The following is a 17581-nucleotide window of genomic DNA, read 5'->3' as shown; positions in this document are numbered from 1 at the left end:
GAAATTTGAACATTTCTTCATAAAACGGTCGTAATTGGCGTTCAATTGTTATTCTTTGTTTCGTACGAGATGAGGTCCACATTTTGAAACTCTTGAAATTGTAATTTTGAAGCAAACATTTTTCTGTGTATGGAAGCAAAACTTTTAAGCATTGTTGTTTATGTTATGTAGAATTTCTAGACGTTATTTTTATTGTTTCGCACTATTTGTGAAGAGTTGTGCGCCCTTTTACTTCGGCAATTGTTTCAATAAATAAAAATAAAGCTTTTTGTCTTTGTGTTTGATCAATGTGATGTAAAGAACAAAAAAGTTTGATATTAAATTTATTACCACTAAAGTTTTGCACCTGCTTTAAATGCTCCCATTATGGAGGTATTTGTTATCGTCAACTACCGGTATTGTTTATAGTTCAACAGAGAATTTCTGACACATTATTATTCCTCGTTATTTATGAGCTGCATTCTGGGAAACTTTGGCTGAATTATTGTGCGCCAAGTGTCATCCCAGATTAGCCTGTGCAGTCCACACAGGCCAATCAGGCACAACAATTTCCTCTTTTAATGGTGTTTTTCGCCTAAAAGATTTATTAAGGAAAATGCAATTTAGGCAGAAAGTGTCGTTCCTGATTAGCCTGTGCAGAAAACACAGGCTAATCTGTAAGAACAATTTACGATCATGCATTTAGCCCTGTTTTTACAGAGCAGGGTTCATTTAATTTGATAAATACACATATTACTTTATGTGTATTCATACACATCCAAGAGGTATTCATCACTACAGTGACAAGGTCTAGGTATTCATCACTACAGTGACAAGGTCTAGATATTCATCACTACAGTGACAAGGTCTAGGTATTCATCACTACAGTGACAAGGTCTAGATATTAATCACGACAGTGACAAGGTCTAGATATTCATCACTACAGTGACAAGGTCTAGGTATTCATCACTACAGTGACAAGGTCTAGGTATTCATCACTAGAGTGACAAGGTCTAGATATTATACGGATACTCAAAGAGAGAACATGCTCTAATTGTTGTTGCAGAATCCACAGATTGGGCGTGCATGGAGTGTGGGAGACAGTTTAGCCGTCGCTCTCACCTGGACATTCACCTGAGGTCACACACAGGGGAGAGACCGTTTGGGTGTGATTGGGCGTGCATGGAGTGTGGGAGACAGTTCAGCCGTCGCTCTCACCTGGACATTCACCTGAGGTCACACACAGGGGAGAGACCGTTTGGGTGTGTCACATGTGGAAAGAGGTTTTCACAGAAAGGAACTTTGAAGAGACACCTGCTGGTTCACTTGATCACATAAAAGGGTGTACCCAATAAACAGACTTGATCTGAAAAACGATGGGACATAAGAAAGCCCAGAATTTAGTAAATAATTAAAAAATATGTTCAAATTTGTTCAGTTTTTACCAGTTTTCACCAGTTTTTGTCCATCTTTTCATGGTTGTTTTTGTTTTTGTTTTTTTACTTATGAAGCAGAATTATACAATTTTTAGCTCACCTGATTGCTCAGGTGAGCTTTTGTGACCGGTCTTTGTCCCTCGTATGTCCGTCCGTCTGTTAATATTTGCTAGTGAACACTCTACAGGCCACATTTCTTGTCCCATCTTCATGAAACTTGGTCAGAAGCTTTGTCCCAATGAAATCTTGGCCGAGTTCGAAACTGGGTTGTGCCGGGTCAAAAACTAGGTCACTAGGTAAAAAAACAACAACCTTGTAAACACTGTAGAAGTCACATTTCATGCCCAATCCTCATGTAACTTTGTCAAAATGTTTGTCTTAATGATATCTTGGTTGAGTTAAAAAGTGGTTCTGATCCGTTGAAAAACATGGCCGCCAGTGGGCGGGGCAGTTTTCCTTATTTGGATATAGAGAAACCTTGTAAACACTCTAGAAGTCACAATTTTTGCCCAATCATCATGAAAGTCTGTCAAAACATTGGTTCAATTGATGTCTCAGATGAGTTTGAAAATGGTCGGGATCGGTGAAAAAACATGGCCGCCAGTGGGCAGGGCATTTTTCTCTATATGTATATACTGAAAACATGTGAACACAGTAGAAGTCACATTTTTTGCCCAATTTTCATGAAATTTGCTCAAAACATTTGTTTCCTTGATACGAGAGTTGAGTTCAAAAATGGTTCAGGTCAGTTGAATAACATGGCTGCTGGGAGGGGGGCAGTTTTCTCATTATGCCCTCCCCCCCCCCCTTTCGAAGAAGAGGGGGTATATTGTTTTGCTCATGTCGGTCACTCTGTCCACCAGATGGTTTCCGGATGATAACTCAAGAGCGCTAATGCCAAGGATCATGAAACTTCATAGGTATATTGATCATGACTTGCAGATGACCCCTATTGATTTTCAGGTCACTAGGTCAAAGTTCAAGGTCACGATGACCCGAAATAGTAAAATGGTTTCCGGATGATAACTCAAGAACACTTATGCCTAGGATCATGAAACTTCATAGATACATTGATCATGACTCGCAGATGACCCCTATTGATTTTCAGGTCACTAGGTCAAAGGTCAAGGTCACGGTGACCCAAAATAGTAAAATGGTTTCCAGATGATAACTCAAGAACGCTTATGCCTAGGATCATGAAACTTCATAGGTACAATGATCATGACTCGCAGATGACCCCTATTGATTTTCAGGTCACTAGGTCCAAGGTCAAGGTCACGGTGACCTGAAATAGTAAAATGGTTTTTGGATGATAACTCAAGAACGCTTATGCCTAGGATCATGAAACTTCATAGGTACAATGATCATGACTCGCAGATGACCCCTATTGATTTTCAGGTCACTAGGTCAAAGGTCAAGGTCACGGTGACCTGAAATAGTAAAATGGTTTCTGGATGATAACTCAAGAACGCTTATGCCTAGGTTCATGAAACTTCATAGGCATAGGCATATAGTTTTCGAACTGTCCATCAGTCCATCTTTCTGTCCGTCCGAAAACATTAACGTTGCTCAAAACTTTTGCAATATTGAAGATAGCAACTTGATATTTCGCATTCATGCATATCTCAGGGAGCTGCACATTTTGAGTGGTGAAAGGTCAAGGTCATCCTTCAAGGTCAAGCTCAAAGGTCAAATTTTGCAATATTGAAGATAGCAACTCGATATTTTGCATGCATGCATATCTCATGAAGCTGCACATTTTGAGTCGTAAAAGATCAAGGTCATCCTTCAAGGTCAATGGTCAAATTTTGCAATATTGAAGATATCAACTCGATATTTGGCATGCATGCATATCACTTTGAGCTGCACATTTGGAGTGGTGAAAGGTCAATGTCAAGGTCGTCCTTCAAGATCAAGGTCAAAGGTAAAATTTTGCAATATTGAAGATAGCAACTTGATATTTGGCATGCATGTGTATCTCATGGAGCTGCACATTTTGAGTGGTGAAAGGTCAAGGTCATCCTTCAAGGTCAAGGTCAAAGGTCAAATTTTGCAACATTAAAGATAGCAACTCGATATTTGGCATGCATGCGTATCTCATTTAACTGCACATTTTGAGTGGTGAACAGTCAAGGTCATCCTTCAAGGTCAAAGGTCAAATTTGCAATATTGAAGATAGCAAATCCATATTTGGCATGCATGCGTATCTCGTGGAGCTGCCTATTTTGAGTGGTGAAAGGTCAAGGTCATCCTTCAAGGTCAAAGGTAAAATGTATGGCTTCAAAGCAGCGCAGTAGGGGGCATTGTGTTTCACGAACACAGCTCTTGTCTTTATGAAGATTTAATTAGGTCAAGAACTTTAATTGTTATTTTATGTTAAAGCTCTCTTATTATTGCATACAAGCGTTCATAAAAAGACATGTATATTTGGTAGGGATGCAATAGGTTAACCTACCGAAACGACCAGTTAACCGGTTACGTTTTCGGGAAAAGGTTAACCTGTAAAAATTATTTGATTATGTTTTTTTTCATGGAAAAATTCGTACGATTTTACTTTTTTCGCGTGACATACTGCCAACTTGCGCTGGCTACTAGTTAGAACAACATGCCGCACCATGGACAGTAATAAATAACGTGTCAACAATCAAAGTAATAAAGCAATTAATCAATACCTTTGTGATAACAAATAGGTGGTACGTTTTGTTTACTGACACTATTGTTTTTTTGACTCACTAAAATTTGACTAGCGAACTGCGGTGAGTGGGAGCTATTAGCGAAGACGTAATTGACACGTTTTATTGAACTCGCGATAAAAAACAGTCGAGACATTGGACGGCTTATTTTAATTTTTTGTTTACCATTATCCAACACTGATTGGGCGTGAAAATACAGTGTTTATGAGTAACAATTTTATCAAGAATTGCATTCGTAGTTAAAATCTTGATGAGTTAACATCCTTTTGTTTATCAAAAATTAATATCATTATGATAATTTACGTCCAATAATTCCACCATAACTGTCCGATGAAAGTGTTATTTAAGAAAGCAAATTATTAACTTATGATTAAACATCAATTAAAAATATGTACAAAATAAAACCGTTACATTTAGTATTTGTGTAATTGCTTAAAATTTGCACGCTATGGTACGTTAACAAACATACTTAAGTCGGTAACTGTCAGTATTTGAGATTATTATACTTAGTTACTTCGCTATTAAATAAATGTACTGATTATATCAAACATTCAACTAACATATCATGCGAAATTAATTTAAATTGCATTTGTGTCCTTTATTTTACCCACATTTTTTAATTGCATAATGCAAATCAAACGATACTACTTCGGCTACAAACGCTTAAATGCAAACACTAAAATATGCAAGTATCGATTAAGAACAGATGCCGATTCGTTGAACACGCATGACCCACTTTAATTCGAATTGAAAGGGAAAAAACATGTCTATATTGATCCAATTTGAGTTTCAAAAATTAAAACAGAATGAACAAAGGAACACACCATTTTTGTGAGCGATACGATGCGAACGCAATTTAAGCCACCCAACCAAAAATAAGTTAATAACACGTGAAAATGAACATTGTGTAGTTCTTTATTGTTTACTCCTATGCATTTACGCAGGAAAAATAAGTAAAATAATAAATAAAATTATAGCATACATTTACAAAATAATTAAAATAAATTGTACAATACTTTTGATTAGGAAACTGGCATGCTATCAACTTTTGTTTCTAAAGAGAGGTTCGAGCGGTATGAATTGTTTTACATACTCTAAATCATTTTCACTACTTAAGGCGTTTTGGTTAACCGGTTAATAACCGGTTACTGGAAAAGGTTAACCAGTTAATGATTTTTGTAACCTCTTGCGTCCCTAATATTTGTGATGTGTTTTGTTCTTGTTTTTACTAACTGCTTCAGACAAAATTGTTTTTTAATCGAAATGTTATCATTTTAAAGAAATACTTTTTAGTTTTGATTCACAAGACTATCAGGCTTTTAAATTGTGGAGACATTTAACTGAAAAAAGTTTGAATAAAGTCTTCTAATTGTAATAAGTCTGTTACATACATAAATGGTTATTTTGTTTGAGAAATTTGTTCTTTAGTTTTAGTTTAGTTTAGTTTTATTCTCCATGTGTTGTGAAATTAAACATTGAAATATGACTACCATCTGTGTGTGTCAATTAGTGTACAACTTGCTTTGTGTGTTTAATATAATTACTGTTTTACTAGAATGAATATCAAAATCTAAGGGGCAAAATGCATGTGCATAAAGTATCATGCCTGAATAGCCCGTGAAGTCTGCACAGGCTCAACGTGAAGTCTGCACAGGCTCAACGTGAAGTCTGCACAGGCTCAACGTGAAGTCTGCACAGGCTCAACGTGAAGTCTGCACAGGCTCAACGTGAAGTCTGCACAGGCTCAACGTGAAGTCTGCACAGGCTCAACGTGAAGTCTGCACAGGCTCAACGTGAAGTCTGCACAGGCTCAACGTGAAGTCTGCACAGGCTCAACGTGAAGTCTGCACAGGCTCATCAGGGACAACACCTTACACTTTTATGGAATTTTTCCTTTAAGAGAACTCACTTCTAAATTAAAACCAGTTTGGGCGGAAAGTGTTGTCCTTGATTAGCCTGCCTGGACTGCAAAGACTAATCAAGGATGACACAATTAGCACCTGCTTTCAGCCTAGTTTTCCTAGAACGGGGATCATATTTAAGTTAACTGACAGTACATGAAGATAAAAGCTGACTGAAAAGTACATTTGTTGTCTAGAGAGAGCTCGTTTTCTTTATTAAAATACTCAAAGACCTTGAAAGGTTGCCATGGTGTAGTGGATATGGCTTCTAGCTACGGGGAGGTCAAGGGTTCAAGCGTGTTTTAGATCTCCCAAAAAGTCACTAAGTACTGGTTCTAACCTGGAAAAGGACTCGAGTGTTTCAAGAAGCCTTATGCTTGTGCTGATATCAACATACCCAATCCCATGTCGTGTCTGTATAAATAAATAGACTCAAACTAAATTAGCGACAGCTGTTGTTCTTTGTTTAAATCCTCAAACACATTTCTTCCATCCGCATTGCAGATAACTTCACCTGCCAGTTTTGTGAGAAAAAGTTTCCGCGTGGGTGTGACCTGAACCGTCACTTGAGAATCCACACGGGAGAGAGACCGTACGTCTGTAGAGTGTGCCGTAGGGGCTTCACACAGAAATGTAACATGGTCAAACACATGCTGGTGCACCAGGACCTGCCGAATGTTGTACTGAATGATAAAATGTGATTGAATATGATGTCACAGTGTCGCACACATTTAAGGGGATTTTAGGGTGGTGATTTTGCTGTAATATTGAACAACAACATATGCTATATGTTTTCAATATGATTTACATAAGTTAAACAAAGTTGTTCATTGGCATATAATAATTGTGTTATAATTACAGTCAATCTTGTATTAAGAGACCACTCAAGGGAGTAATCAAAAGTGGTCTCTTAATAAAACGGTCTTTGAATACAAAAGGCCATTCTGGAAGAATGCTTACCCTCAATTTTAATCTATATGAAGGATTATCTCTTTTATCCACAATGATTTTAACTTTTATAGTAAAATGAATATAAACACAATACATAAACAATATTTTACTAATAATGTGTTTTATTTTTCACTTATTATAAATTATCATTTATTATAAATCAATTGTGTGTACATATTTATTTGCAAAAACAACATAGACAAGGAAATATTTTTCCTAAGAACAAAGAATTTTGCTAAAAATGTGTAACAGTCTACATATACATGTGTACAGCTAAAACTAGAAATAAATGTCAGAAGCCAAAAGCTATGATATATTATCACATGTATTTCTCTTTCCGTTTCTATATAGTGCGTTTTTTTTCACCTGACACATTATTTTCCACGTCTTCAAGCACCTCGGCTTTACGCTTAAGAATGTTCTGAATTTGGGTTTTTCCGACTCCAATCTCGTCTGCGATTTTACGTGCACTTATACTCTTTGACAATTCCAAAACCCGAATTTTCTAGTTCAACGTTAACACTTTTTGTTTTGACATTTTAATTTCTGCATGTACGCTTAAGGAAATCTAACTCGATTATGATACATAATGAGCTGAAAAAATTAAAACACGTCAATTGAAAACAAACAATCAGACCTGGTTGGAAAATTTATTAAGTAAATAACAATGTGATTGGCTTACAAATATCTACTAATTAGCATTATTACAAATTGGTAATGTACGGATTTCGACAGATGTTGCCGATTAAAAGTTTATTTTCCGCACTTCTCAGGAAATGTTTGTCGCGTACAGTGCATTGTTTCTGCACCTGTTATCTATACTCGATAAAAATCGGCATTGTCTCTTAACGATCCACATAGTAAACTATTTAAGCTGTAGACTGTGCGCAATACGTTCCCCTATTGTTCAACTCAATAAATTAATACGCAGTCTACAACAATACTGGTCAGAACCGGTCAACGAGACAAAGCATAATCATAATGGTTGTGAAAACAAAGCAGAGGTGTAACAGTACATCTTATCGGCTTAGATAAACAATTAACACGGATTTGTCCCTGAAAGATCGATAGATTAACCACTTTTACCTCCTAGTGGTCGCTTAATACAAGATTCGGACATCAAAATACACACAAATCAGCGGTCGCTGGTCGCGTAAGACAAAAGTCGCTTAATACAATATCATTATATAGCGAAAAAGCTCCGTGGGATTTCAAAATGGTCGCATAAGACAAAGGTCGCTTAATACAAGTGGTCGCATCCACAAGATTGACTGTATGTGGAATATCAGAGTACATGGTCGACATGGGACTTAAGGAGTTCTTGAATTTTATGTCAGTTAAACTTTTTTAACAAATGTGTTCTATCAACAAAATTGTCATTATGCTGCATTTTGGTGCCCAGCATTGTTAGCAATGATAAAATGTGACTGAATTTAAAGTTGAAGTGGTGTCCAGTTATATGAGGAGTTGAGGGTGGTGATTGATAGTTTCCATTTCGAACAGTTACTCTAAAATAATAATTATTCTTGGAACAATAATTTTTGTTGATTATGTGGGTGACCGATCAACACACTGAAAAGAAACCTAATGGCAAATGACCAATGCAATTCCTCTTTTATTTTCTAGAAGTCAGAAATCAACAAATTTACATGTCCATGAAAGTCATTTTTTTGCACGAAATTTCATGATGAAACATATAAATGATTTAACAACCACATTAATTACAAAAGTTTAACAAGGATTCAGATGATGTTCATAGATTTTCTCCTCTTGGATGTCTAGTTTTACTGTCCCATACAATAGAACTTACTTTCTCTGGGGCAGTATTTTCTCCTCTTGGATGTCTAGTTTTACTGTCCCATACATTAGAACTTACTTTCTCTGGGGCAGTATTTTCTCCTCTTGGATGTCTAGTTTTACTGTCCCATACATTAGAACTTACTTTCTCTGGGGCAGTATTACAGAATAATCCTAAGTACATTCTTATTGTTCACTTATAATTTTTACTTTTTCTTTAGCCCATTCTATTCAGGATACAGTTTTATTCATTTTGCCCCGATGTCAGTTTGTGAAAAATAAATATAAAAGCAAACAACTTCCTTTTTTGCGTTGTACAGTTCACCCATGAAGTTAAACAATGAGTACATTAACAACACTATTTACTCTGTTACAAGTAAGTTGATCCATCTTGAAGCAGAACATCAATTTCTTCGAGACTTAGCTTTCCCTTAGTCCTTAGGACCATTTCAGTTAACATCGTAGTACACATTTACGATACGATACATTTTTTGAAGATATATACTTGCTAAAGTTCATATCATGTGATTATAAATTTTCAGTACACAATTAAAATTACATTGGCATCTCCAGCGCCGTATATATTTGACGAGCATAGGGAGCTAGTTCGTCTACTTATTAAGATACAAAATTCTCTCGTATTTTAACGTTGTCGTACTATCGTTTATGAAACGGCCCCCATGGCAGTTGTTTGCAGACTGAAATGGGTTAACCCTTTGCATGGTGGGAAATTAATCTTCTGCTAAAATATCGTCTGCTGAATTTCTAAAATAAGCATTTTCTTCGATTTTTTTTCAAAAAATACTATCAAAATAGCAAACAGTTTGGATCCTGATGAGAAGCCACATTCTGTGGCGTCTCATCTGGATCCTAACTGTTTGCAAAGGCCTTTAAAATTCGGTTCCAGCGCTGAAAGGGTTAATACTTTATTTGGGACACATACTGGTAATGAGGAAGCAGTGAATTTTTCTATAAGAAATATTACACGTAATCTAATTTGGACTAAAGTGCAAACATTGTTAGATTAACTTATGTTTCTGAAATTCAGCCAATGTTTCTTCAATTTGAACTTAAGAAAGACTGACTTTATATTCTGTATGCTATGGACATATTTGTTTCAGTTATCAAGTTGTGTAAACACATTCTTAATTGGCATTTTTGTGTATTTTTATACTGTTTTAATTTCAAGGCCTGATAAAAAGAGTTCTACTGTTAGTAGTAAAATGCAGTTTTATTGATCAACAACATTTTTGTTTTCCACAAGATTTACATGAGTTTTATACATGGTTGAATTTTTGCCTATAATGAATTAATAATTATGTGGAAATTCTGAGGTGATTTCACTATATAATATCATTTGTTCATTTGTAACATGAAATGGTCATAACACTGTATTATTTAAATTTGGAAAATCTCAAATAACTTTGAATGAATATCATTTTGGTGATTTTCTCTCTTAAAACAACTCATTTCATGTCCAGACCTTTATTTCTATTTATTTTAACAAGTAAAAATGTACATAAACATTGAATATTCTAAGATTGATTTCTTATTTCAACTGAACGCAATAGTGTGATTCATGTGAATAGGCATTACAGAGTCTTACATTTTAAACCAGTTGATAGGTGTCATATAAACAAAGTTCTTGACGTACAGGATTCTGGATTGCTCACTATGCTTCGTTTTTTTCAGGGAGCTGGACCTGTCAGTTGTGCCCGAAAACATTTCCCAGTGCCTCCAAACTTAACCAGCATCTGCGAATACACACAGGAGAAAAGCCTTATATATGTCACATTTGTAGTAAAGGCTTCACACAGAAATGCAACATGATCAGACATATGCTAGTGCATCAAGATATGCCCAACTTTTGAATTAGTCTCGACTCGTTATTGGAAAATGAGGCTTAATGCATATTTTTTTATGGGTAAAGTGCTTTCCCAGATTAGCCTGCGCAGTCCACACAGGCAAACCAGGGAGGACACTTTCCGCATACACTAGATTTTTGTTTAAAAGAGACCTCCTTAAAGCAAAAAATTCCATAAAGCAGAAAGTTTTGTTTCTGGTTAGCGTGTGCATTCTGCATAGGCTTATCTCGGATGACACTTTACGCACATAAATTAAGTCCAGAAAGCGGCTTAAATGTTAAAACGTTGCAGTGTAAAACATACAGGTTAAGGGCTTTGTTTCCTAACTGCTTTGCACTTACAACGTTGGGCAGTGTTTCAATATATAATAAGTTTATTTTGTCCTTAACTACATGTATTAAGTCATGCTATATTTTCATTTTATTCAACATGTTTTCAGTTGTGTGCACAGTTTAATTACTTTAGTTTTATTTTCAAATTGTTTCAGTAACAGCGATAATAATCAATATGTTTCAAAGTTTTACATTCAATCACGTATTTATGGACATGATGACATTGTTTTTTTTGAAAAATTCTCCAGTTTAACCTTTTAAAAATATTTTAAAAGGAGAAAAGCATTTAATAAAAAGTATATTTTGTACCGGTAGATTATCAATTTTACCCACTCATTATCATATAAAACTGATCACTTGTGAATTAAAAAATAACAACTTATGAAACAATTTTTTCGTCTTTTTAATGTGCAGTGTTTTAAATGTTTAAACATGATTTGCGTAATAGTGTCATGTTAATATGCATATGTACCAGTATCTATTTGTTGCACATAATTTGAAATTAAACTATTGATACCAACATCGTAAATCAGGTTATTTATCCACTTACCTGTTTTTCCTCAAAAGCACAACCTACAGATCATGATTATGTCAGCTTACTTTGAATGTTTAAGGCATATCAAAAGCATTTTCTACAATATTAAGCTGTTTTTTTTATATCAAAGAACGCTTGATTAATGGGCTGAACTTTATGTTTTTTAATCTTGTATATGAATGTTAATTCTTAAGTGTGTAAAATATTTGAGAAAATGTAATATCTATAAAGAAATACCAGATTGAAACATTGAAAGCTAACTTGATATATTTACTAACACAATTTACCTTGTTAGTTTCAAGAATAAACACACAGGCTAGTTTACCATACTTCTTATTACAGTGATTTCTTTTTGCTAACAAAATACCACCTGTATCTGGCTGTTGGCTTATGGCAAACATTCATTGATCCCACAAATCAACCCAAAATGTCCAATGAAAAGAATATGAACCCAAACATTCTAATTAAGTTGAATAAGAAAGTTACTTACATAGAAATTTATATGGGCCGTGCTCTGAGAAAAATGGGTTTAATGCATGTGCGTAAAGTGTCCTCCCAGGTTAGCCTGTGCAGTTCCCACAGTCTAATCTGGTATGACACTTTCTGCCTAAACTAGATTTTTGCTAAGAAGAGACTTTCTTTAAACAGAAAATATCATAAAAGCGGAAAGTGTCATCCTTGATTAGCCTGTGCGGACTGCGCAGGCTAATCTGGGATAGCACTTTAGGCAGATGCATATAACCTGTTTTTAGCAAGGCACGGCCCATACAATTTCAGTTTAAAATTGTTTTATTGTGCTATTTTTCTCAAAACAAAATCAACAGGCTGTGAAATAATAAGCCAACCTAATCGCTGTACTCACTCAGTTTATTCTATCCGTTTTCAGCATTCGAATGCTCCTTCTGTCAGCGGTCGTTCAGGCACAAGCATCACCTGACCGTTCACGTACGGACTCACACCGGAGAGAAACCCTACACCTGCCCCGTGTGTCACAAGGCCTTCAGCCAGCGCTGCAACATGCGCACACACATGGTCACACACGCAGTGTTCCCTAAAAACATAAACTGAGTTAGACACTCTGGGAAAACAGGACTTAATGCATCTTCCAAGTGACACTTTCCGAATATATATAATATTTTGTTTCAGGAAAGTCTCTTTCAAACAAAAATCTAGTCTAGGCGGAGAATGTTGTCCCTGATCAGCCTGTGCAAACTGCACAACTGTGACTTCACTTTACGCACATGCATTAAGCTCCGTTTTCCCATACTGCAGCTCAATTGTAATGTCAAGCACTCGGGGAACTGACATGTTTGTTGTTAAAAGAATCAAATCTCTTAAAAACAGATATGTTTCTTGTTTTGTTATATGACTTGGCTCTGATTGCCTTGTACACAGCTGACTTAACATTTGAGAAACAATACAGACAATTTTTCTGGTGCATTCCAGAGGATGTCAGCTTGCAGCTTGCAAAAATGATTTAAGCTAATAAGTAGTAATAATCTGTGAAGTACTGAAAAACAAACACTTAGTTTTGTTAAACATGCAAACAAACATGATGGTATCTAATTCATCAAGGCATGGATGATTTTAGTCACAACTCGATTTTCTACTTTTACTATGTTGATTATGATAATGTAAGATCTGCATGGTTTTCTGTGTTGCAGATAACAAGATTCTAATGTTTAATTGTTTTTACTGCAGAAATTGAAGGAGGCATTTGTTTGTGCCATTATTTTTTAATATATAAATATTGTGAAAATAAAAGATGTTCAGTCTGTTGACTTAACATGTATATGTTTTGCAATGTTCCAGTTCCCTGTATTTTTTAAGGGACTAGTCCTAGATAAATAAAAACAAGAAAATTACTTAACATATATATTTATATGTTTAAAATTGATAAAGGACACTTTCTACTTTAATATTTTTAATCTTGGCAAAAATCCAGTTCAGGCGGAAACTGTCATCCCTGTAGCCTGTGCAGACTTCACAGGCTAGTCTTGGATGACACTATACATGTACATGCATTCATTAATATAAATAATATTAATATCAGCCCGGTTTTCCCAGGGGGGTAATCAAATATTGTTGTATGTGATAATGGATGGAATCATTGAATGGGTCACTCAGCAGCAAAAATTCACTACCCCAATGGTGTGTATTAACCCTCTCAGCGCTGGAACCGAATTTTGAAGGCCTTTGCAAACAGTTTGGATCCAGATGAGGCGCCACATCAGGATCCAAACTGTTTGCTATTCTTATAGTATTCTTTGAAAAAAATCGAAGAAAATGCTAATTTTAGAAATTCAGCAGACGACAATTTAGCAGGCTACAAATTTCCCAGCATGCAAATGGTTAAGGAATATACGTTAATTCAAATGTATTCATTTCAGCACGACCCTGCCCGTACTGTCCCAGGCTGTTCAAGAAGAAGTACAACCTGGACATACATGTGAGGTCACACACGGGGGAGAAGCCACACACCTGCAACTTGTGCCACAAATCCTTCAGTTCCAGGAGCTACTGGCGGGTGCATATGCTCACACACATGAAAACGAGTTCCTAATACTGGAAATGACATGAAAACGAGTTCCTAATACCGGAAATGCAATGTGAACAAGTTTGAAATGCCAGAATTGATGAAAACAAATTCTTAATACATGTACCGGAAATGGGATGTGAACAAGTTTGAAATGCCAGAATTTGATGAAAACAAGTTCCTAATACCGGAAATGTGATAAAAATAAGTTTGTAATGCCAGAATTTGATGAATTCTTAATACCTAAATTATGATGAAAACGAGTAACTTAAACCAAAATCTGATGAAAACGAGTTCATAATACTAAATGTGAAGAAATGAGTTCATACTACAAAATAATATGTATGAAAATGTGTTTAATATACACATTGTGAAGAAGATTAGTTCATTAAAAAATGAGTTCATTGTACCCAAATGTGTAACACTGGAGTTCAAAATACCAGAAACACAATAAAAATAATTGTATATCTTGGGTATTTCACAAGATCTACTTAACAATTTTTGGAAATATATGAGAATATTAAAATACCAGACATGTGATCAAAGCTTGCACATAAAACAAAAGTTTGATACAAAAAAATGGGCTCATTACAACAGATATGGGATAAAGACAAGCTGATAACAGCATAAATGTTTTTAATCCATGTTTAAAATGCAAAAACTTGATGTTTTTTACTTTTTCTTGGTGTGAGGTGTAAAAATATAACCAAAACATCAGATATTGGATCTTTTCAATTGCTTGCAATTGTCATGTCCATATCCATACACTAGAGATGAGAATTTTCATATTGTATGTGTTGTCACATACCCAAAAAGTCCATACCTAGACATAGGAAATCTTCCAATTTCATCGTGCTTATCATATAAACAACTTCACTTTTCAGGCAGTTGTATAAAAGAATATAATGTGTTTCAATAAAAAACTAGAAAGATAGTTATGCAACTTTTTTAATTTAACATCTATTTATTAGCCATAAGCTGGGTATATAAAAGAAATGCCTGATCTCATTTACTGCCATTAACTTTGAACAAATTTTGTCTGTCTGCTATAAAATATAAACAAATTGTGCATGTCTGACATAAAATATGAACAAGCACTTCATTTATATATCCAAACACCAAAATGCTGGTGATGTATTTATGCATTTTCAATATTTAAGCTTCTTTATATTTTTGCTGTATACTGTATGTAACCATGTATTAATTATGTGCAGTGTAGCATTCTTGAAAAACAGACATAGCGTATATTATGGATATTTGCGATAGCATTATGAATTTGTTTGCAATATATAAATCAGAATAGCGTTGAATCAATGTATAGCACCCTCCGACTTTTAATATTAAGATTTAGGGGTATAAAACTGGGCTTCACACATGATAAATTACGGTAATCTCTTGTTTCAGACCGCATATGCCCGTACTGTCAGCGCAGGTTCAAGAAGAAGTATGACTTTGTCGTTCACCTGAGAGCACACACTGGGGAGAAACCGTATGTCTGCACGGTGTGCGGGAAATCATGCAGTCAGAAGAGCAACTTGCGCTCTCATATGGTGACACATGTTGATGTGAATATGTGATGTAGGGGCCCCATAGGGGAAATCATTCAGTCAGAAGAGCAACATGCCCTCTCATATGGTGACATATGTGGATGTGATTATGTGATGTAGGGGCCCCATAGGGGAAATCATTCAGTCAGAAGAGCAACATGCCCTCTCATATGGTGACATATGTGGATGTGATTATGTGATGTAGGGGCCCCATAGGGGAAATCATGCAGTCAGAAGAGCAACATGCCCTCTCATATGGTGACATATGTGGATGTGATTATGTGATGTAGGGGGGCCCCATAGGGGAAATCATTCAGTCAGAAGAGCAACATGCCCTCTCATATGGTGACATATGTGGATGTGATTATGTGATGTAGGGGGGCCCCATAGGGGAAATCATTCAGTCAGAAGAGCAACATGCCCTCTCATATGGTGACATATGTGGATGTGATTATGTGATGTAGGGGCCCCATAGGGGAAATCATTCAGTCAGAAGAGCAACATGCCCTCTCATATGGTGACATATGTGGATGTGAATATGTGATGTAGGGGCCCCATAGGGGAAATCATTCAGTCAGAAGAGCAACATGCCCTCTCATATGGTGACATATGTGGATGTGTTTATGTGATGTAGAGGGGCCCCATATGGGAAATCATGCAGTCAGAAGAGCAACATGCACTGTCATATGGTGACATATGTGGATGTGAATATGTGATTGTAGGGGGGCCCCATAGGGGAAATCATTCAGTCAGAAGAGTAACTTGCGCTCTCATATGGTGACATATGTGGATGTGTTTATGTGATGTAGAGGGGCCCCATATGGGAAATCATGCAGTCAGAAGAGCAACATGCACTGTCATATGGTGACATATGTGGATGTGAATATGTGATTGTAGGGGGGCCCCATAGGGGAAATCATTCAGTCAGAAGAGTAACTTGCGCTCTCATATGGTGACATATGTGGATGTGAATATGTGATGTAGAGGGGCCCCATATGGGAAATCATTCAGTCAGAAGAGTAACTTGCGCTCTCATATGGTGACACATGTGAATGTGATGATGTGATGGTGGGGGCCTCATATGGGAAATCATTCAGTCAGAAGAGCAACATGTGAACAGAAAGCAAGTGGAAAACAATCTTAAATAAGCCACTTGATCAAAGTGCTTTCTAAAAACAATAATTTAAGCACAAGATTGTCTTTTGTTGTATTTTGTTTTGTTATGCCCCGGAATCGAATGATCAGGGGTATATTGTTTTGGGCCTGTCTGTCTGTCATTCTGTGGAAAACTTTAACCTTAGTTAAACTTTTGCAATAATTAATAACCTTTGCAATATTGAAGATAGCAACTTGATCTTTGGCATGCATGTGTATCTCATGGAGCTGCACATTTTGAGTGGTGCAAGGTCAAGGTCATCCTTGAAGGTCAAAGGTCAAATATATGGCTTCAAAGCGGCGTAAAAACTTTAACCTTGGTCATAACTTTTGCAATATTGAAGATTCAACTTGATATTTGGCATGCATGTGTATCTCATGGAGCTGCACATTTTGAATGGTGAAAGGTCATCCTTCAAGGTCAAAGGTCAAATATATGGCTTCAAAGCGGTGCAATAGGGGGCATTGTGTTTATGTCAAACACATCTCTTGTTGCATTTTGTTATTGTTTTATAAACACAAAGCTAAGTGTCAATAATTGTAACATAGCATGTTAATTGTTGGCATTATAAAAAAATTATGCTAAAAGCACTGTTGAATTCAGACTGTTTGTTATTTTTTTGTAGTTTTTTTTCTAAAAGCCCATGCTGCAGTATAAGGCTGAAGAGAGGGAAAGAAGTTTCTGGTGGATCAATGAATCTTAGCATGGGCATTTAGCATTGCAAACACCATTGCAAATGTATTGCTTTGAGTTGACACCCATTTGAAGTATTGACCTAAATAAATATGCATGAAAAATAAATATGTATGAAAATACGACAGTGTTGCTAACTCTTTGGTAATGTCAAATTATA

General features: G+C 36.0%; 1 pseudogene; it reads left to right on the top strand.

The window, feature by feature from the left end:
- The first annotated feature begins 998 nt into the window (after nt 1–998).
- LOC127865871 (zinc finger protein 37-like) lies at nt 999–17543 on the top strand (annotated as a pseudogene).
- The last annotated feature ends 38 nt before the right edge of the window (nt 17544–17581 follow it).

The sequence above is a fragment of the Dreissena polymorpha genome, chromosome 1 (assembly GCF_020536995.1).
Source record: "Dreissena polymorpha isolate Duluth1 chromosome 1, UMN_Dpol_1.0, whole genome shotgun sequence".
Lineage (NCBI taxonomy): Eukaryota > Metazoa > Mollusca > Bivalvia > Myida > Dreissenidae > Dreissena > Dreissena polymorpha.
This window is presented reverse-complemented; position numbering and strand designations above follow the sequence as displayed.